This window comes from Protopterus annectens, chromosome 5.part1, assembly GCF_019279795.1.
Source record: "Protopterus annectens isolate FY-2018-M chromosome 5.part1, PAN1.0, whole genome shotgun sequence".
NCBI classification, from domain to species: Eukaryota; Metazoa; Chordata; order Ceratodontiformes; family Protopteridae; genus Protopterus; species Protopterus annectens.
In genome coordinates, this window is record NC_056736.1 from 479,016,287 (window position 1) to 479,040,605 (window position 24,319).

Consider the following 24,319-nt stretch of genomic DNA (forward strand, 5'->3'; position numbering starts at 1 on the left):
CTTACCTAAAACTGCTCAATATTTTCCAATTATTACAGAGGATCATCTTTAAATGCTCTGAATCTAATGAATATTGCAAAGACATACTCGGCTTATAATCACTTGTCATTTCTGTCCTTAAACTCTTTATATCTTCATTTTCTTTTAAACTAATAACCTCCTCAATTTTTTTCTCTACCATGGCAACCGGGTAACTTCTAGCTAAAAATTTAGAGCATAACATGTTTCTTCTTCTAAAAATACATTATCACCATCAGTAAGCTGGCTAACTCTTAGCAACTGTCCCTATATTATGCTTAATATTTATTGGATGCATGCTACTATACTCTACATCTTTTACAAACATTTTTGTTTTAAATGTCCCACCTTCTTTATAAACTTCTACATCTAAAAATACATTTTGTATAAATCATACTCATAAGTAAACTTTAAATAGTCACAGGCGGAATTGACATATTGAAAAAACAAATGTAAATCTGTTAATTCACCTCTCCAAACAATAAATAAATCATCAACAAAACATCCATAGTAATAAATATTACAAGAAAAATTGCTATTCAATATAAACTCCCTTTCCCATGCAGACATAAAAACATTAGCATAACTGGGCGCCATGGCTGCCCCCATGGCTATACCATTTATTTGCTGGAAAAAAACAGGATTTAAACTCAAAATAATTATATGATAAAAATATCATCCAACATTTCCACAATTAAACATACTTCTTCACTGGAAAAGAGGTTAGAACTACGCATTTCTTTTTTGACCATTTCCAAACCCAAATCTTTGGATATAACAGTATACAGTGATCGAGTGTCCAGCATTACTAAATAATCAATATCCAACACATCAAGCTTATTAATAACATTTTTGAAACCAAAAGTGTCCTTAATGCAAAAAACACTCTTCATCCCTACTTTTTTTAGTTTTTTGTTAGTATAGATATGGCCATTCCTTCCGTCTTACTCCCCACACTTGCCACTATGGGCTTATGTGGAGGATTATCCAAATCATTATGTACTTTTGGCAGGCCAAAGATATGACTTATCTTTGGACACTTATTAATCAAACAAGCAGCCTCACCACTGGACAACCTCCCTTCACATGTCCATTCTTCTATAAGTGAATCTGTTAAGCCATACACTCTCTTAATGTCTAAGAAGTTTACTTTTTATAAAACTTTTCATCATTAACATTTCTTCCATCTTGTTAATATAATTTTTTTTTTCCATAATTACTAAAGCATTTCCTTTATCTCCCTCGGTTATGAGAATATTGCCATCATCCTTCAAACCTTTAAAAAAACTCCATTTCTCTGACAGTCATATTATAGTATTTGTAGCTTGGCTCTTTAGACAACAAATCTCTTATCTCTTTTTCAGCAATAGCCAAAAAGGCATCCAGTTTAGGTCTTAAAGGAGGATTAAAATCACTTGGCTTAATAGAACTTTAAATGAACAGTCTAAAAACATACCTTCTAGTTCCTGGTGCTCCTCGTGCGGCCCTTCCACTTCCAATAATTGCCTTGCTTTCTCATAGTTTGATTATCTGCATTGGGACAGGCCACTAACTTCGATCATTTTTTGCACCCATGCCTGTGTCTTGACAAACACTTATCGTCTGAAAAATCCAAACAGTGGCTCTACTAGCATTCTCATTTAAATTATTGTTCACATTATAATTACTGTTTACTCCACTGTTATGTACATTTAGACTGGGATTGTTAACTGGAATACCAGGACCACCAGAAGGATTAGAAGAGGTGAAGGGATGCACACCCATAACATTTTGATTTGCTTGGCCAATTAAATTCACTGTCGGCCTTTCAGAGTTAGCTGCCCCTTTCTTACGAGCTATTGGTGCCATGCTGCCTCTTTGCAATATGTTCTCCTCACTTTCTGGCATTGTCACTTCAGCTATTTCTTCACAGAGTACTTCACTTCCTGGATACGCTCCACGACTTTCATAGACTATATGATCTCTCTCAAATTTCTTTAATTTGCTTCTTTTTAAAATGTCATTTTCCTTGATCAACTTATCCTGAATCAGGCAAAACTTCATGTCAAAATTTTCAGTCATAGTATCTCGTTTCAACTGCTGAAAACACCTTGTAATGCTATCATTAAGCTCTGCCATTCTCTGTTGATAAAGATCCACCAACATCATCATATATGCCATACCAGTTCTTTGATTAAGCTCAATTCACTTGTTAATAAAATCTCTTGGTAGATCAGTCCCAAATGGCATTTTAACCACACGTAAACCTTTCAGTAGCCTTTCCACTGCCATACTATTTTCAAAGAACAACACATCCCACTGTAGCTGTTTGAATTTTAACAAGTCTCGCTCCAAACATGAAAACCTTTTTGTTAGACTCACTTCTGGCTCTCTCTGTACAAGAAAAACACCACTGCTAAAAGGACTCAAAGGAGCCTCCATACAATCTTTCAGCACATCATTTGATTGACTTTGGGAGATAAAATCTGCTGCAGAATAAGCACTATGAGCTCTGGCTTCATTGTTCTTAATTCTTTTTGACTTGAAATAAACAAGCCATTTGGGGTATCATGTAAAGTAAACCTGGACAGCAAACTCTTGTTTTTTTGGTCTTTTTTATTTCAACTTTTCCAATTACATTCAACTTGTCCGTTTTTAAGTGATTTTTTGAGATCGGCGGGCTTGTTTGTTATTATGAGCCAACCTGAGTCCAGCTTTATGGTTTTGCCATTCGGGTTTACTTTACATGATATTATGAATGGCTCATTTATTTCAAGTCAAAATGGAATTGAGAACTATGAAGCCAGAGCTCACAGTGCTGTTTTAGAGCAGATTTTATCTCCCAATGTCAATCAGATAATGTGCTGAAAGACTGTATGGTGGCTCCTTTGAATCCTTTTAGCGTTGGTGTTTTTCTGGTACAGAGACAGCCAGAAGTGAGTCTGATGGAAAGGTTTTTATGTTTGGAGAGAGACTTGTTAAAATTCAAACAGCTACAGTGGGATATGTTGTTCTTCAAAAATAATATGGCAGCGGAAAGGGTACTGAAAGGTTTACATGTGGTTAAAATGCCAGTTGAGGCTGATCTACCAAGAGATTTTATTGACAAGTGGATTTAGCTTAATCAAAGAACTGGTATGGCATTTGTGATGATGTTGGTGGTTCTTTATAAACTGAGAGTGTCAGAGCTTAATGATAGCATTGCAAGGTGTTTCCAGTAGTTGAAACTAGATACTACCGCTGAAAATTTTGGCATGAGGTTTTGCTTGATTCAGAAAAAGTTGACCGAGGAAAATGACATTTTAAAAAGAAGAAACTTAAATAAATTTGAAAGAGATCACAGAGACTATGAAAAGGGTGGAGTGCATCCAGGAAGTGAGGTACTCTGTGAAGACATGGCTGAAGTAACAATGCCAGAAATTAAGGAGAACACATCACAAAGATGCAAAGCAGCACCAGTAATTTGTAAGAAGGTGGCAGCTAACTCCGATAGGCTGACAGTTAATTTAGTTGGCCAAGCAAATCAAAATGTTACAGGTGTGCATTCCCTGAACTCTTCTAATCCTTCTGATGGTCCTGGTGTTTCAGTTAACAATCGTGGACTAAATGTGCATAAGAGTGGAGTAAACAGCAATTATAATATAAACAATAATACAAATGAGAATGCTAGTAGATCCACTGTTCTGGTTTTTCAGCCTATAAGTGTTTATCAAGACACAGGCATGGGTGCAAAAAAATGGGCAAGGTTAGTGGCCCTTTCCAATGCAGAGAAACAAGCTATGGGAAAGCAATGCAATTATCGGAAGTGGAAGGGCCGCACGAAGAGCACCAGGAACTAGAAGGTATGTTTTCAGACTGTTCATTTAAAATAAACAATTTATCACACAAAAGTGTAATTGATGAAAAAGTGCAAGTGCTAAGAAAGGGATGGACGTTTGTACCAGCTTGTAGATCAGATATAGCCATAGTACTGAACAGTCTTAAAGACTGCATGCACAAATTAAATTTTAAGTTTGTCTTTGATGGTTTCAGTGACATTGTTCATCAGTCTATTAAGCCAAGTTATTTTAATCCTCATTTAAGGCCTGAACAGGATGCCTTTTTGGCTATTGCTGAAAAAGACATAAGAAATTTGTTGTCTAAAGAGCTGAGTTGCAAATACTGTAATATGACTGTCAGAGAAATGGAGGTTTTTAAATATTTGAAGAATGATGGTAATATTCTGATAACCAAGGGAGGTAAGGGAAATGTTTTAGTAATTATGGAAAAAACTTTTAAAATCAACAAAATGGAAGGAATGTTAATGGATGAGAAGTTTTATAAAAAAAAGTGAACTTCTTAGACATTAAGAGAGTGTATGGCTTAATAGATTCACTTATAAAATAATGGACATGTGAAGGGAGGATGTCCAGTGATGAGGCTGCTTGTTTGATTAATAAGTATCCAAAAATAAGTCATTTCTTTGGCCTGCCAAAAGTACATATGGATTTGGGTAACCCCCTCTTAGGCCCATAGTGGTGAGTGGTGGCAGTAAGACCGAAGGAATGGCCATCTATACTGACAAAAAACTACAAAAAGTAGTGATGAAGAGGGTTTTTTGCATTAAGGACACTTTTGATTTCAAAAATATTATTAATAAGCTTGATGTGTTGAATATTGATTATTTAGTAATAGGTTCATAGGTTCATAAATAGTTACTAGGCTATCTGCTTGAGGGCATTTATAAGCCTAGCCAGAATGTGTTGGCTTTTGCAACCCCATTGATTAATTAATTGATCCTCTGTCAAGCAGATCCAATGAAGTGATCCCAGGGGTGTATTTTCTGTTACCCATCCACTCGTCAAGGTTTCTTTTGAAGAGTGTTATTGAGGGGCTCTGCCTGATGTAATTTGGAATTTTATTCCAAAGCATGGGGAGTCTCTGTGACAAGAATCTATCCCTCCAGCATGTTCTATTTATTGTTGTGGTGAGGTTTAGCTCACTAGAGCGTGTGGCTCGCAGTGACTTGGATTTCTTTAGGTGGAGCATGTCCATCAATTTTGAGTTAGACATGACTTTGTAAGTCAGGCAGAGATCACCTCTGAGTAAGCGGTATGCCACTGAGTACTGCCGGAGCTTTTCAGTCAGGCTGCATAGGACATATGTATGTGACCAGTAATCCTATTGGTGAGCTACTTTTGTGGTCTTTCCAGTTGTTGGAAGTGTCTTGTGAGGTACATCCCAAATGGGGCATTGTACTCTATGATGGGTCTAATGAGTGACAAGTAGAGGGGCACTATAACCTCTTTATTTCTAGATGAGAACCCTTTAGTAATTAGATGGGCTACATAGAAGGATTTCCTAACTACTTTGGCAATATGATTGTCAAAGGAGAGATTACTATCTACCTGGGTCCCGAGATCTCTTATTACCTCTTCTGTATTAAGGGGGCTTCCACCTATGTGGTAATTTGTGGGTGTTTTGTTTTTCCCAAATGGGATGACTATGCATTTCTTGGCATTTAGCTTGAGGCCATGACTTTGACACCAGGTGTCCGTATCAGTAAGGCCCTATTGGAGGATGTCCGTCTCAGCCAGAGAGTCAATTATGGCTCCCAGTTTGCAGTCATCGGCGAACTTGGTTAGCCATGGTCCTCCTGTGTTTGCCTGTACTTCTGAGAAGTATATGCCGAACAGTAGGGGTCTCAAGACTGAGCCTTGTGGGACACCACTTTTGACTTTGTTAGAGTCGAACCTGGAGCCCACTATTCTTACCGTGTGAGTTCTGTCTGTAAGCCAGTTGGCAACCCATCTCGTGACATAGGGGTTTACGTTCAGGCTGGTGAGTTTTTTTGTAATACCCGAGTGGGAAATGGTGTCAAAAGCCTTGGTGAGGTCAAGGTAGGCTGTGTGAACCACCTTTCCCTCATCTATGGCCTTAGTGACTGTCTCAAAGAAGTCAACCAGGTTTGGTAGGCATGATCTGCCCTTAACAAAGCCGAACTGGGTCGGGTCAAGTGTTTGTAGGTTCCCAATGTCTTTGTTAATGAGTTCCATGATGATGCGCTCCATAGCCTTGCATACCAGGCTAGTCAGGCTTATGGGGCAATAGTTATCAGGGTCAGTTGTGACCCCTCCTTTGTGGAGAGGAATAACCGTTGCTGTGCGCAATTCTATGGGCACATAGCCTGTGGAGAGGCTGAGGTTGAACAGCGTGCTTATGTGGGGGGTTAGTTCGTTCTGTAGTTCGTGCAAGATGCAGCCTGGGACACCATCTGCTCCCATTGATGCTGTGTTTTTGGCTTTTGAAAGGGCTGTTTTCACCTGTGCATCTGTGATTTTTGGGACACTACACTTTAACGGTATTGTTGTGGGCCCTTTTGGAGGTGAGAGGGGGTTGAAGTTTGCACTGAATCTATCTGCCAGGATGTTGGCAATATCAGTTGGTTCAGTATATTTTGTGCTATTTTGCACTAGTTCAGTGCATATCTGCGAATTTCCACTTTGATTCTTAACATAGCTAAAGAAGGCGTGGTTATCTTTGGAATCCTTGGCTATTTTTCTTTCGAAGTTAGCCTTGGATGATTTCATGAGGGACCTCAGTTTCTTACTGATACTGATAGGGATGTCTTTCCTTCTTGGGATTTACTTTTTTTCTGAACTAGTTTCCTCCTTTTATTGTATAGCCTATTTATTGCAGGGGTCCACCAAACTGGTTTCCTTCTCTTAGAGGAGTGAGTCTTGGTTTTGCTAGGGATGGCACGATCCATGCATCCGTGTAGGTGCTCATAGAGTGCATTTGTAAAGGTTTCTGCATCTTGGGCAGTGTTATCCTTTAGCATGAGGGCTGTGAAACTTGCCACCTCTGTCTTAAGTAAGGTGAAGTTTGCTTTAGAAAAGTTTTTTTTACTGTGGTTTCCTTAGTTGGGGGTGCTGATGGGGTGCGGACATGCAGAGTGATTAGTTTATAGTCTGATCTAACCAGTGAAGGATTGACCTCCGGTTTGGAACACCTGTTGCCCATGTTGGTGATGAACAGGTCCAATATGTTTTCACCTCTGGTAGGGGAGTTTACAAGATGATCCAGGGCATTTGAGTTGATGAATTCCAGGAAGCGCTGGGCCTGGGAATTTGTACTCAAGCAGTTTTCCCATTGAATGGTTATTAATGAAATCGCCCAATATCAGGGTGTTTGGTAGGACCTTCATGTTTTCCAGTGTCTTCAGAAAGGTGGAGTGGTGGTCCTGGGTCATGGAGGGTGATCTGTAGCAGGCCACAATTTGCATTGCAGATTTGCCCAATGTTAGTTGCACATGGATGATCTCAGAGGTATCATGCTGCGCCACTAACCTGAAGGTGTAGGTATCCTTGATGAATAAGGATAAACCCCGTCCTTTTGTGTTTTGGTCCGTGTTCTGTGGCCCAGTAGTGCTGGGGTGCTCTCTGGAGCCTTGAACCAGGTTTCAGTTACTGTACAGATGTCAACATTCTCCATACTGAAGAGTGCTTCAAGTGTGTGCATTTTGAGATTTAAACACCTGCGTTGAGTAGCATAACCCTCAGTTTTTTGTTAATTGTGCTGTTTACGAAGGTGGGTTTGACTTTTGAGCCTTGCCTAAAAAAGGCACTATGGGGGCAGCAAGAGCCTTGGCCAGTATTCGAAAGCCTAGGGGTGACAGGTGCAAACCATCTCTTGCAAAGCAACGCGGCTTGTCGAGCATGTTGTCCCAGGCTGACAGACACTGGATTCCCTTTGAATGACACTAGAAGCTTAGCCAATTGTTGAAATTGATCATTTTTTTTCTTTATACTAAGGTATCATTCTTGGTGAGGGCAGGATGCTACTCAGGCTCATGGTCATACCAGCCTGGGCTACATGATCAGAGAGCTCTTCCATGTCTCTTTTCATGTAGTCCAGGGAGGTACATCTCAGGTCATTTACACCAACATGAACAATGGCAGAGTCATATTTGTACTTGTTCTGGAGTGACCTAACTGCTTGTGTTATGTGGCAGATTCTGGCTCCCGGCAGGCAGCTAACAGTAACCTTCTGCTTGTCCAGCCTAGTGAGTGGAGATGTCAGTGTACCTGACTATAGAGTCACCTATTACTAGTGTGTTAGGTATGTTATTTCGCCTTAAGGGCTGTGATTGTGTGGCACACTGATTTTGTGTTTTATTTGTTGTCTGGTTTGTGACTGAAGTGCAGGTTGTTTGGGTGTCTGCTTTGGAGCTCTCTGATGCTTTTGCAGGTTTTTATTTAGAGCCTCTGAGTATGATTTTGTGTATTTATGTGTATTTTTTGCCAGTGCTGTTTTAGTAGGTCTATGTGTGGCTGGAGTTGTGGTGCAAGTGTTAACCTTATCCTCTTGACTGTCTGTTCCAGTCTTGGGTGGAGACAGCTTAGCTTCCAGTTTGGATGCATAATTGCATCTCTCGCATATGTTAGTGTTTTGTGGTAGGAGGAGAGGGTTGTCTGTCTACATAAGGCAGTTGTAACATTGCCTCAGGATACCCAGATTCACCAGCTGGACTGGAGAGTGCACCTGAAGTTGCCCTTTGGTCATGCCTGAATAATAGGGTGAGCTGCTTAGTTACTTGGTTTGTGAGGGGTGAATTAAGAGCCTTGCCCTGCTGGGCAGTCAGTGTCAGGGTATATTAGTGCTTGCTATTAGGTCTGAGCAAGTGCTGGGCTGTAAGATTCTTTTTGAGTGCTTAGGTTAAGAGTTAGACTAGTTTCAAGGGAAAACTGAAGAGGAGCCAGGAATAATTTAACCATAGCTAACCGGCACTGCCAGGTGTGCAAAACTGTGCAAACACAGTTTTTATAGTAGGGAAATGAAGAGACAGAAATTAGCCCAAAATGGCCAATAAACTACTAACTTCTGGGCTGGAACCACTCCTCCAGGGACAGATAGGTTGCTCAAAGCTACTCTCTCTCACAGATGAACAGAAAAACTTCCTTCTATCCAAGTAAGGTATGGGCAACTAAGAAACTAGTATCAAAGCCCTGAATTCAGCACTAGCCTGAAAACTGAACTATACTTGCATAGAAAGGTGGGAAACAAGGAATATTTTTTTTTTTTTTTTTTTTTTTTTTTGAAAAGATAAGGCAAAAACAGTAAAAAATTCACTTAAACAGCTGTAAAAGACTGCAAACGATCAGAAAAGGCTATTGCACTTTAGTGTGTAGCCTACAACAGTTAAAACAAAATTATTTTAACAAAAAACAACTTTTTAAAAGTGCAGGTAGTCAAATAAGTACAATATGTGAAAAACAAGCTTTTAAATCACAATAAATGCTGGAAAATCTGCGTTTAGGCAGAAAACACATAAGTACAGCAATAAAGTACAGAAAACTAATACTTAATCACTCCAAAGTCTCTCTCCTAAGCTAGAAGACTTGTATCAGTTTAAGGCTTTTTAGTGCAACCCAGTAAGTTAGTTACAGGAAAGATGGGAAACAGGTGCAAATGTGGTATTTTAAACCAGAAAGTTGAAAGAGACGGACAAACTTTCCAAATGGTCAATAAACTACAATTTCTGGACCAAGAACATCTCCTCTCATGGCGGACAGGCTACCTAGTGCTTACCACTCCCACTGATAAGCTAGAAGGCTTTCCTCTAACACAGAAAGGCTTCCAGGACTCAGAAGCTTACCTACAGTCCTGGATACATCAACTCTGTATCTGCACTACGCTAGTTACAGGAAAGGTGGGAAACAAGCGCAAGTGCGGCTTTTAAACCAGAGCCTTGAAGGAGATGGAAAAAAACTGCCCAAATGGCCAATAGCTACAATTTCTGGGCAAGGAACCACTCCTCTTGTGGCAGATAGGCTACCTAATACTTACCACTCAACTCCAGACCAGAAGTGTATCCCTCACTGGTAAGATCAGACCATAAACTAATCTCACTGGATAGTCATATCCCGACCCCACCCCCTGCCCAGAAAACCACAATGAAAAACTTCTTGAAAGCAAATTTCACACTCTTCAAAACGTAGGTGGAATCCTTCAAAGCCCCCGGGCCTGTGGAAAATATGTCCCAGACCGCAGAATCCTTTATAAATGCATTCTATGAACACCTACAGGAATGAATGGATCATGCAATCCCAAATAAAACCAAGACCCAATCCTCCAAAGGCAGACGTCCTGTCTGATGGACCCCAGCCATAAACAAACTATACAATAGAAGGAGGAAGCTACTACATGATAGAGCAAAATCCCAAAAAGGGAAGGCATCTCTGATCAGTATTAGCAAAAAACTATGGGCACTGATAAAATTGTCTAAAGCCAGCTTCGAGAGAAAAATTGCACAGGACACTAAGGATAATCACAAGGCGTTCTTTAGTTATGTTAGGAACATGGGTGGGAATTCCCAGATATGCTCAGAATTAATCCAAAATGACAAAAAATATACCGAACCCACAGACATTGCCAACATCCTAGCTGACAGGTTCAGCGCAAACTCCCTCCCACCAAAAGAGCAAATATTTATCCCAGCAGAGTGCTGCCCCCCTGACATCTCAGATGCTCAGGTAAGAGCTGCCCTCTCCAAAGCAAAAAGCACAGCATCAATGGGACCAGACGGTGTCCCGGGCTGCGTCCTACATGAACTCCAAGAAGAGCTAAACCCAAACATAAAACTACTGTTCAATCTCAGCCTTACTACAGGATATGTACCCAAAGAGTGGCGTACAGCAACAGTGGTCCCTCTCCACAAAGGTGGTGCCTCAACGGATCCTGGAAACTATCACCCCATAAGCCTGACTAGTTTGGTCTGCAAAGCTATGGAAAGGATCATCATGGACCTCATAAATAAAGATACTGAGGACCTACAGATACTGGATCCTACCCAGTCCGGCTTTGTTAAGGGCAGATCCTACCTCTTAAACCTGGTCGATTTCTTTGAAACAGTCACCAAGGTCATTGACGAGGGGAAGGTGGTCCACACAGCCTACCTGGACCTTGCAAAAGCCTTCGATACAATACCCCACTCGGGCATTATAGATAAGCTCACCAGCTTAAATATAAACCCCTATTGTCACTCGGTGGGTTGCAAACTGGTTCAAGGACAGAACCCGCATGGTTAGAATTGCTGGAGCCATGTCAGACTCCAAACCAGTTACAAGTGGCGTCCTACAAGGCTCAGTCCTGGGACCTCTCTTGTTCGGTATATATTTCTCGGAGGTACAGGCCAACACGGAAGGACTATGGCTGTCCAAGTTCGCAGATGACTGCAAACTAGGCACCATAATCGACTCTCCAGCCGACACAAGCATCCTCCCAAAGGGCCTCATAGAAACAGACAACTGGTGCCAGAGCCATGGCCTCAAGCTAAATGCCAAAAAGTGTATAGTCATCCCCTTTGGCAAAAACAAAGTGCCCACAAATTACCACATAGGTGGTAATCCATTAAGTACAGAAGAAGTAATTAGGGACATGGGGACCCAAGTTGATAGCAATCTCTCATTTGACAACCACGTGGCCAAAGTGGTTAGAAAAACATTTTATATAGCCCACCTAATCATGAAGGGATTCACATCTAGATCAGGGGAGGTCATTGTGCCTCTTTACTCATCCCTCATCAGGCCCATAATTGAGTACAATGCCCCTTTTGGGATGTACTTTACCAGACACCTGCAGCAACTGGAAAGACCCCAAAAGTACCTCACCAAGAGGATCAAAGGGCTCAAACAGATGCCATATGCTGCCTGGTTAAAGAAACTACAGCTCTACTCAGTGGCATACCGCCTGCTCAGAGGCGATCTGTGCCTGACGTATAAAGCCATGTCCAACCCGGAATTAATGGACACGCGCTCGAGAGACTTGAACCTCAGCACTGAAATAAATAGGACATGCTGGAGGGACAGATTCATAACCCATAGGCTCCCTTCACTCTGGAATAAAATCCCAGTCCAGGTTAGGCAGAGTCCCTCATTGACTCTTTTCAAGAGGAATCTTGATGAGTGGATGGGAGATCGTAGGTTTACCCCGGGTATCACTTCTGTGTCACTGTTAGACAGAGGCACAGTATACTAACCTCGAAAAAGGGCATAGCAAAATTAATTTAAAATGGGTGGTGAAAGCCAAACACACTCTGGCTAGGCTTATAAATGTCCTAGGGCAGATAGCCTCGTATGAACCTATGAACCTAAAATAAGCTAGAAGGCTTCCCTCCAACACAGGAAAGGCTTGGGGGGCGCAGAAGCTTACAAAGAGTCCTAGAATACAACACATTTACACCTGGACTAGACTTGTTACAGGAAGGGTGGGGAACAAGTACAAATGTAGGCTTTTAAGCCAGCAAGTTGAAAGAGATGGAAAATTGCCCAAACGGCCAAATAAACTATAATTTTTGGGCCAAAACTCATTCTTCCCATGTAGGATGCACTCCAAATCTGACCTCAAGGCAGTGACAAGTGGAGTGCCACAGGGTTCCTTCCTGGGACCTCTCCTGTTTGGTATCTACTTCTCTGATGTACAGGCTAACACAGAAGGCCTCTGGCTGATGAAGTTTGCAGATGAATGCAAACTAGGAGCCATAGTCAAGTCCCCAAATGATGTGGACATCCTACAGAAGGGCTTCACTGAGACAGATGCCTGTTGTCAGAGCCATGACCTCAAGCTCAATACCAAAAAGTGCAGTGCCATCCCCTTTGGTAAAAATTCTGTACCCATGAACTACCACATAGGCAGCAATCTACTTAACACCAAATGCGTGATAAGAGACCTTGGGACCCAGGTGGACAGTAGTCTCTCCTTTGATAGTCACATTGCCACAGTGGTCAGGAAGTCCTTCTACATGGCACACCTCATCATAAAAGGGTTCTCATCCAGGAAAAAAGAGGTCATTGTTCCCCTCTACTCGTTACTCATTAGACCCATTATGGAGTACAACGCCCCTTTTGGAATGTACCTAACAAGACATCTGCAGCAGCTGGAAAGGCCACAGAAGTACCTCACAAAGAGGATTATTGGCCTCAAACAAATGCCCTACACTGACCGCCTCAAAAAAACTCTAGCTTTACTCCGTAGCATATCGCCTACTCTGAGGTGATCTCTGCCTAACATATAAAGCTATGTCAAACCCAGAGCTGTTGGACATGCTACACCTAAAGAAATCCCAATCCCTCCAAGCTACATGCTCTAGTGACCTAAACCTTGTCACCACAAGAAACAGGACATGCTGGAGGGATATATTCCTGTCCCAGAGACTTCCTATACTCTTGAACAAGCTACCCATCTATGTCAAGCAAAGTTCTTCCTTAGCACTCTTCAAGACAAATCTTGATGAGTGTATGGGAAATAGGAAATACACCCCAGGGATCACTTCTGTGTCTCTGCTGGACAGTGGCACAGGAAAATAACTTTCTTGGGTGGCGTAAGCTATGGTACCTTGCTGGCTAGGCTTACATAGGCCCTTGGGTCAATAGCCTAGTACCTACCTATGAACCTATGAACCTATGGATAGGCTACCTAGTGCTTACCACTCCCACTGATAAGCTAGAAGGATTTCCTCCAACACAGAGAGGATTGGGGGCTCAGAAGCTTACTAACAATCCTGGATACAGCAAGTCTGTATCCGGGCTAGGCTAGGTATAGGAAAGGCAGGAAACAGCCACAAGTGTGGCTTTCAAACCAGAAAGTTGAAAGAGATGGAAAAAACTGCTCAAACAGCCAATAGCTTCAATTTCTGGGCCAGAGACCACTCCTCTTGTGGTAGATAAGCTACCTGATGCTTATCACTCCCACTGATAAGCTAGAAGGCTTCCCTCCAACACGGAAAGACTTGGGGGGCTCAGAAGCTTACAAAGAGTCCTGGATACAGGAAATTTGTTCCTGGACTAGACTAGTAACAGGAAAGGCAGGAAACAAGCGCAAACACAGGCTTTTAAATCAGAAGGTTGAAAGAGATGGAAAAGCTTCCCAAACAGCCAATAAACTATAATTTCTGGTCCAGAAACCACTCGTCCTGTGGTAGATAGGCTATCTAGTGCTTACCACTCCCACTGATAAGCTAGAAGGTTTCCCTCCAACACAGAAAGGCTCAGAAGCTTACCAATAGTCCTGGATACAGCAAGTCTGTATCTGGACTTGACTAGTTACAGGAAAGGCAGGAAACAAGCTTAGAATTTTTTTTTTGTTACAGAAAAGCAGCTAAAGCAGCAGTAAATACAATTCAAAATTTTAGTGCAAGCCAGCACACCTGCAAATACAGTTCAAATAAATGCAATTCAATTAACAAATGACTAAAAAACTTGTGCAGAAGGCAGTAAATTAGAAGGCTACTAATAAGCAGTAATAATTGCAGAGTAAGAACGACTGAACAGATAAAACCACGCAGAAGAGCAACTAAGACAGTTACAGTAAGAGCAGATGAATAAGATTATATATATATATATATATATATATATATATATATATATATATATATATATATATATATACATATATGTTTTTGTTTTTTGTTTTTTTGGGAAGGAACAGAGTAGGATTAAGAGGCTACAGGGGTTGTCCTTCCTAAATGCTCTCTTTGTACACAGTAGGAGTGCCTGAAATCAGAATATGATCTCACTGCACTCAGTTGAGTGAGCAAATGAGATGGGCCCAGAAGGAGTATCCAAACACAAATCTATAAGAGGGGCGGGCAATTTCATTGCCACCAACATTAATACCAAAATAAGAACAGGGAAGGTGAGTGGGGAACTAACTGTAGAGAGACAGCCACAACTTCAGTTGATTTAATATTCAGTGAAAAACACAAATAAATAAATTAAATACAGTACTATATGCAAAAGAGCAGATAAAAGTGTACTTAAATTCACTTATATGTCCAGCTGATTTCAGGTAGATGTTAGCCAGCCAAAACTCTGATATTAAGCAGAGATAACTAAGATAACTTAAATTCACTTATATGTCCAGCTGATTTCAGGTAGATGTTAGCCAGCCAAAACTCTGATATTAAGCAGAGATAACTCAAAATGCTAGACATTCAGTCACTGTATACTGTTATACCCAAAGATTTGGGTTTGCAAATGGTAAAAAAAAAAGTGTGTAGTTGTAACCTCTTGTCCAGTGAAGAAGTATGTTTAATTGTGGAAAGTAATTTTATCATATAATTATTTTGAGTTTAACTCCTGTTTTTTCCAGCAGGTAAATGGTGTATCCATGGGGGCAGCCATGGCACCCAGCTATGCTAATGTTTTTATGTCTGCATGGGAAAGGGAGTTTATATTGAATAGTATTTTTTCTTGTAATATTTATTACTAGGAATGTTTACTGATGATTTATTTATTGCTTGGAGAGGTGAATTAACAGATTTACATTTGTTTTTTCAATATCTAAGTACTGGCTGAGACTATTTAAAGTTTACTTATGAGTATGATTTATACAAAATTCGTTTTTTTAGATGTAGAATTTTATAAAGAAGATGGGAAATTTAAAACAAACATTTTTTAAAAAGATGCTCAGAATAACACTTATTTAGAGTATAGTGGCATGCATCCAATAAATATGAAACATAATATAGTCAAAGGACAGTTGCTAACAGTTAGCCAGCTTACTGATGATTATTTATTTTTAGAAGAAGGAACATCTTTATGCTTTAAATTTTAGCTAGAGGTTACCCAGTTGGTGTGATAGAGAAAAAATTTGAGGAGGTTATTAGTTTAAGAGAAAATGAAGACATAAACATTTTAAGGACAGAAATGGCATGTGATTGTAAGCTGAGTATGTCTTTGCAATATTTGTTAGATACAGAGGGTATAAAGAAGATCATCCATAATAAATGGAAAATATTAAGCAGTTTTAGGGAGGTTAAAGAAAAGGTAGGTGAAGGACCTGTTTTTGTAACTAAGAGGGGAAAAAATGTTAAAGATATTCTTCAGTATAACTCCAACAAATAAGAAAAATATCATCCAGTAGGAAAGGCATGTATAAGTGTTATAATTGTAACTATTGTGAATATTTATTAGTGGGCAAAAAAAGAGGTGGAGATTAATCAGAAAAAAATATTCATAAAAAGGCTATTATAGCTGTAAATCTAGGTCTGTGATTTATCTTTCCATTTGTTTTGACTGCTCAGCATATTATATAGGAAAGACTACCAGAGAGTTAAACAAAAGAATGTATAAGTACTTGCATGCCATTGAGAATAAAGATCTTAATAATGCTTGGGGTAAACAAATTGTTAATAGGGGGTGTAAGGGTTGTCTTAATTTTTTTGTTTTAGATAGTGTCCCTGATTATTTAACTTGATTTGATGCAGAGGATGATCTAGACTGGAAGGAGTTTTGCTGGCAAGTACGTTTAGATGCCAGCAATCCTCCAAGTCTGAAGGACAAATAAAATTTTAAGTTTTTTTTTTAAGTTAAGGCATTAACCCAGGCAGAATTGTCGAATTTAAATAAATGTATTAATTAGTGTGAGAATTATCAAATAATGTTATCATTGTGCTTATTATTTAAGAAGTATGTTTGGTAGAAATCATTCAGTCTGAAGAAGTCTTTATGTAGATGAAAGAACTTACTGAATTTTTTTAGCATTTAAGCATGGAGGTTTTGTTATTTTGTTATAGTGAAAGAAGTAGTACAGATGATAGTGAAAGAAAATAATGAAATAAGACTCATACCATATAATGTAGCTAAAGCATTTGATAAAGTAATCCATCAAGCACTGTGGCAGATTTTAAGAGCATATGGCATAGGAGAAAACAATTAATGTAATAAGGAAATGTTATGGAATTTCATCGGCACAAGTTATGATAAATGGGTGGATGGATTGGAAAAATAAGAGATGAGTAAAACAGGGATGCTCAATTAGTATCTGCTAATTTGTATTAGCAATGAATGCAGTAGTTCATACATGAAATGAGGGGAGCAAGATGTGAGATGGAAGGAAATGTTATATTACTAGTATGTATCACATATGCAGATGATTTGGTGATAATAATACAAAACAAGGGATGAATAAGTGAGTTTGTAATAAAGATCGGAAAGTTGTTAGAAAAGCTGGTCTGCAGTTGAATAAAATGAAATATAAGGGATTTGATGAGATTAAAATAAATAATAAATGGAATATGTTTCACAAAAAGGAAGTAAAGATTTTGGGAGTGACATTTGGTAAACAAGAAAGTGGAAAAAGTCAGTAAAGAGAGAGAGAGAGTGAAACTGCATCAAATAAAAAAGTTGTTAGATGAATGGAAAGCTTTACTTATCATTTCAGAAAATAAATATATGCAACATACTTATTTCCTAGGAAAATATCACATTTAGTAAGATTTCTTTAGCTTCATTTGGGGCTCAAGACTGAAACCAGTAAGAAGAGAAATAATTTAAAATAATAAAGGTAATTTGAATTTAAAAAATTCCAGTGGTGTGTTGGTTTATTTAAGGGAGGGTTGACATGACTGGGTAATGAGAAAGGACAAAAAAGACAACAGTGATAGGTAGGATGCTATACTAAAAATATAAAAATGTATAGGAAGTGAAATGAGATTGAAAAGAAAAAATGGGGCAAGACTGAAGAAAAAGAATATGACAAAAATAAAATTATAAAAATTAAAAGGAAGTGAGTATGATGGTGAAAGAAAATATAGGTTTAATATGATTTTAGAGAAAACAAATTGGTGTACCTTATGGAAGGAATTAAAAGAAAATGAAAAAAAGCAAAAGAATAAGAAGGTGTGAACAATTTTAAGAAAGAGGTTTTTTTTGTGGAAAATTTTACTGGGCAAGTTACTGGTGAAAAGAAATATGAAATATAAGGTGATGAAGGAAATAAAATGTGTTGACTGTAGTAAAGAAGAAGAAACAACAAAATATTGCTATTGAATTGCAAAAAGATTAAATACATTTGAGAAAAGTTAAACATTGTACCTAGCTATGAAGAGTTTAAATGTATTAATATGGTACTGGAAGTATGATAAAGAAATGTGATATTGATAAATGGGATAAAGTACTGCTTTTGGCAATATGGGTGCTGTGGAAAAATGTGTGATGATTTATCTAATAAGAAAATGGAATAGGATGGTGTATTAACTGAAAGAAAAGGATGGTTGTGGAAGAATGGGTAGGACTACAGAGGGTAAATATAAAAGAAAAAGAATGAAAGAAATAGAACTGTTTAGTTTTGTGTAGATAACGAGTAAATAATTTTAAATATGAACTAAAAATATTTAGCTTGTATATATAGATATAGATATAAATATAGATGTAGCCACCCAGAAGTTGGCTTGTTGGCTTTAGATGAAAGTTACTGTCAAAGTGAATCCCCAACACAATGTACAAAAATGGGGGTGGAAATATATATATATATATATATATATATATATATATATATATATATATATATAGGGTGTAAATACATGAAAATGTTTATAAAGCACTCCTACTCTTTTCAATAATTGCTATGAGATCTTTTACATCTGCCTGAGCTATCACCAACTCAGGGAGATGAGGCTTAAGTTTAACGTCTCATCCAAAGTATGGCAAGGTAAAATCAGATTTGCAGATTGAACATAAACAACAGATTGTATATATTCACTCTGGACAACAAAAAGTGGTCAAAATTAAATAAAACTGCATTGTAATTGTGACCCTCTTGAATGCTGACTTATGTAATGTTGGTCAACCTAACTCTTTGAGAAAAGGCTAAATCACAGGCAACCAGTCAATTTTCTAGTTATTATTATCATCTTTTACATTAAGTGCCATGAAGCTAGTATTACACATTATATCACTGATTTCCCTCCCCCCAAGACAGTAGGTAGAGCAGAAAAAATACAGAGATAAAATAAACATATCCAGAAGACAGCTTAGTCTTGGTACAGAGGTCAAACACATCTGTATCCCTGTTTGCACACAAAGTTTTATTAGCTAAAAATGCAATCATTAGCTGTCAGTACCTGGAAGATGAAATCATTCATGGCTCCATCATTCTACCCCTCCAGGGTTGGAGGTTGTGTAAAAAAGCATGCACAAACATAAATAAATAAATTCACACTTTTTTAAAACATGGCTCAGTGCAGGAACACCAGCCGAAAACGTACACCTGTGTCCCCCTTTACTATAGCTGTTAGTTGTGCTTTGTTCATTGTCTGCCACAGAATGATGTAATCAGAGATGCTACCACTGATTCATCCCCTCCCAGACATTATGTAGTGCAGAAAAAAAGACCAGTGGCAAAAGACAGTGGCAGCTGGTGGCTTCAAATCAAAGAGGGGCTGTAGGAGACAGATGAATGGGTTAGACCAAAGGGAAGGGGTGTGACCAACTAGAAATGGGTTATTCTCAAAACCACAAAAACTGGGGCTTTAATTAAATATACTGCCCTGGGTGCCAAACCATCATTATGAGAGTCCACTCAAGACAAAATGACATAGAGAAGAAAAAAAGTATGTCAATACATTGGTTACATGACAGCTTACTTAATATCTAGATGGAAATGAAAAGGTTGTAAAGCATGAAAACATAAATTACTTTTTAAATACATTACTGGAATACCAGTCAAAATCAAGTATATAAAAACAAGCAGCACTCAACTCAAACCACTTCTCCTTGTACTGCATTTCTAATTATAATGTATATTCAGCTTTATAAAAGTACCAAGTAACATGCTGAAAGTAGCAATCTCTGTGATACCCCACTTGTAAAAAAGTTTCTTATCCAAAAAAAATCCTGCTGCCTGACAGCAACTATGTACTTGTTTCATGGGGAAAATATGATCAAAGTAAAAAATGAACAGCAAACAATAAACAAGCTCAAGATAAATTCTTAAAGGATTACTGCACAGGTTATGGACCACATATGATAAATTGGCATTCTATTTAGTTTACGGATAAAGCCTGCAAAGATGAATGCAAGTCTCCAACAAATGTAATGAGCTTCTGAAAATTCTGTAATTCTGTCCTTTATTACAAATACTGTCATATGCATTTGAATACCTAAGGCTTATACGTTATCTAGTTATGTAAATATTCTCTGCATGGCAACAACAAAAAGGCTTTGAATCTTGATAATTCTTTAACAGTATGCTTATTAAAGCTTTTTTGCATATTACAATATCAGACAAGCTTACCCGATCATCATTAAAGCATTGCTACTTAAACACAGAGCAACAGCAGTGCAACAACATGCATTTTCTGAATAATAAGAAGCATGAATCAACAGTATAAAAATATGACAGAAAACAAGAACATTCTGCAAAATTAGGGACAGATGAAAAGCCACTGTAGTACTTTTGTCTACCTTGGATGGGGGGGATACTCTGCACACTTACACTGCATAACTGCTCCTTGCCTTGGATACATCCAGAGTCACTACATGGGGGAGTGGGGTAGAACAAGTATGTCACAATTTGAAATGTCTCTGGCTGATGGTAGTGGCCCTGATACATTTGTCATACCTATCAACCTCAGAGTAAGAAATCTGGACAAATCCATAAATAGAAGGTGGACAAAGGCCCAAAAATAAGGACAATGTTTAAATATTGCTCTTATAAATGTAGAAAGATAACAGAATAGTAGATCTTGCATTAGTATGAATTTTCTGAAGGGTATAAAATCTGAAACTCAAATGTTTGTTATTATTTTTTAATTTCAGTCTTTAATGATTTGCCACTAATTTGCCAGAAAACCACACTTTTATGAAAAACAGACCAAAAATGTGATGCAAAAAATGTCAAATGGCCACAGAATACAGAATGCAGATGACAAAATTAGAGAATCTACATGCATTTCTGAAATAAAAGTGATCTATAGCTCTTATTATTACAAATATTTATTAATTGTAAACTCTCCATGCTCTCTTCCAAAATTGCCATCTTGCAGAGGAATTATTAGGGGGAGAGCAACATTTTGAGCCAAAATTGGGGATAGTTGAGAGGTTTGGATATACCTAATTCTATAAAGTGATTTATTTGCACGTACCTCTCAACCTCTTAATGCAGGAAATCTGGACAAGGACAAATATTTTGGGGGAACAAACACTATTAAAATTGTCTTGTATAAACGTAGTTGATAAAATAGCAGGTCTTGGTTTAGCATGCATTTTTCTGAAAAGTATGAAGTCTGAAACTCAATGTCTCTCATTATTTAGTGACTTAATTCTTAAATGATTTGCCAGAAAAAACACACATTTTATGAGGAACAAACCAAAAATAAGAAGGAAAATTCTATTCATTCTGCGAAAATCTGGACAGTTGAATGGTATAGTTCAGCCGGGGCTGTCTTTGAGTTTGCCACCCTTCCCTCCTCACAAAATCATGGTCGAATGGGCCCTTCCCTCTGCAGCCATTCAAGTGTCTCATTACTTGGCTATTTCACCCCATTTACCATAAACACTGTAATGTGCATGCTGCTTTACTTCTATGATGATTTGGATTTCATTTAAAAGTTTTATTTTACATTTTACAGCACAAACACTAATAGACATCTGCTAAACAAAGCAATGCAGTCTCACAATGAAAATAGACTTAGCATTAAAATTTCTCTATCCCTGAAATTCACATTCATTGAAACAGCATTGACACCCACATTCAAAGCAAATACATCTGGCCAGTGGCAGATAAAGACTAACTTTGGGCTGTTTTCAAATCATAGGCCCCTTGCACATGAAACATACATGTGTTCTTTGATACACCTTCCTGATTGTATTAAATTATATTCTTTGTATAATGCAGTACAGTTATTAGAGGCCATTTTAAATGTATTGTTTTTAACATTTTTCCAGTAAATAATGAAACAAAATTCATGCACCGATAATGACAAACCTGCCCAATTCAGAACATTTCCATCATAAAAGTCTACTCAAACTTCTACAAATCTACTCAAACCTCTACAATCCACCAGTATCAGTAAATATGCACAATCACTGCTGAAGTAAAAGTCATCTAAATAATTCCAATTTAAAGAGATCTGTAACTAGTAAAGAGGTTGCTGCTAGCAAACAACTTTATATTTCATTGTTTCATCTACGAAGAAGGTACCTGTTGCCCTTAAGGAATAAATTGCCTATGTTACATTAAAAGAATGATAAGCTAGTAATATTGCAATAGGGAATGGATGGCAAACTGATAACAGGTTCATAGTTACTAGGTATCTCCGCCAAAGAGGACATTCTCAGGACTGCTGCATCCACCCCCTTAAAAGTACAACAGAGTACAGTATCAGCAATGCATCTACATACTGTGGGAGTAGAACCACAGCCTTCTACATCAAAAGCAAGCATTCAACCTGTTATGCTATTAACAATACAAGCAGATTTTGCATAAGCAGCACTAAACTTCTCTTCCCCTGAAGCTCTCAGCTCCTTAAAAAATCCACTCAACACTCAACAGTATCTCTCAACTTTGCAGCACAAGAAATCTGGAAAAAGCCAAACTATATTGGGGGGGGGGCAAAAGCTCAAAAACCAAGGTCACATTTTAAACATTGCATGTATGATCTTTGAAGGTTGCTAGAATAAAATGCTCTGCTACTACCATGTGTTTCATTGCCAAGTCTTGAACTTAGGACCCTGTGCACTACAGTTAGAACAACAGATCCACTATGCCAAATCAGCTGTTTTTGAAAAACTGGAAGACTGAAACTTAAATAGCATTTAGTGAATTCAGTTCTCACCATAGCTCTCAACCTCTTAGCACAAAACACCTGGACAAGCCAATAATGGGAAATACAACCCCCCAAACATATTCAGTGAATTCAGTTCTGAACATAGCTATCAACCTCTTAGTACTAAAAACCTGGACAAAGTCAATAATGGGGGAATACAGTCCCAAAACTTGGGACAAATTTCAAATATTGATCTTATAAACTTAAAAAATTGCTAGAATAAAAGGCTTTGTGTTACCATGTATTTTCTGAAGAATATGAAGTCTGAAATTCAAATGCCTGTCATTATTTAGTGAATTCAATCCTTCACTGATTACAAAAATACAGAAAAACACATATTTTATAAGGAACAGAACAGAACAAAAATATGAGGCAGAAATATGGACAGCTTTCACAAGTGGTGCTGGGTAGGGAATTCAGGCTCTTGCTACTTGTACTACACAGGGTTTCAGCCTGAGTAATTCTAGCCACCAGGTATATTTAACTGGGGCATTACACACACACACACACACACACACACACACACACACACACACACATCTGTTCCCTTGTAGTGTTACAATAATGACCACACACACCTGAATTCCCTTGCAACTTTGAACCAAATTCCCTTTGGATATACACACACACTTGTTCCCTTGCAGCGGTACAATAATGAACCTGAATTCCCTTCCAGCTTTGTTGGAACAAACCAAATTTCCTTTGGAACCAATCAGTAGCCTTAGAGAGCTGAGAACCAATCAATAGCCATCCACGTCACGTACGTGACTGCGGATGTGGCAGTCTGTTCCCCTTCCACTTTACTGCAGTTACAAACCACATAGACTTCTGGGCATCTGTAAACTGATGCCTTCTCTTCTTAATCCAGACTGGTTTAACAGCAGTCTGGATTGTTTTTTTTTAAAACAGAACTCAGACTCATGTGCAGTTTGAGTTACTTTAACAGCGAGTCAGTCAGACACACAGCTATGCAGCCAGTATACAATAGTATGCTAATTATTTTATTTTTTAAAATTCTTTTTCATTCTTTTTACAGCTGGGGGGTTACAGTTCTGCAGTCTGATAGCATGAGCCACATCTGCCAAAAGAGAGAGAGAGAGAGAAGAAGAAGAAAAATAAACCTAGATTTTTTTTATATGACTACTCGATCCAGATATGTAAGCAAAAACATTTTCATATGTGCTATTTGTAGTTATAACAAGTCTAACTAGCAACCAGCATCCTCTTTTGTAACTTGCAAGAGAGAATGAAGTCACATGCAGCAGTAGCACCACCAATCCATCCTTTCAAGAGACTACATAGTCCAGGACAATGCAAAGGGAAGTTAAACAAAATCACATTTCCCAGGATGACATCTCTTTGCACAAATGCATGTCAATATGTGCAAGACAGTTACATGTATACCCACTTAGCTATTATAACATTATTTTAATAGAACATACTTCCATTGCAAATACAATTACCAAAATAAGACTTTCATGCTATTTTATTTTCAGATTTTTGTGTCACGTTCCCTGTTTATCATGAATATCATTTGCACTAATATACAAAGAGTAAATAAAAATAAATAAAAATCACACTATGCTTGAAAAGACAGATCAGTCTTGGGACAGGCAAATACTTACATCTGTGTCCCTCTTTGTAGTACAGAAAGCCTTATTGGCCAAAAGTGTAATCAAGTGCATATTTTCCTGTATGGAGAAGACCAACAACATTGCTGAAATATTTTTATGG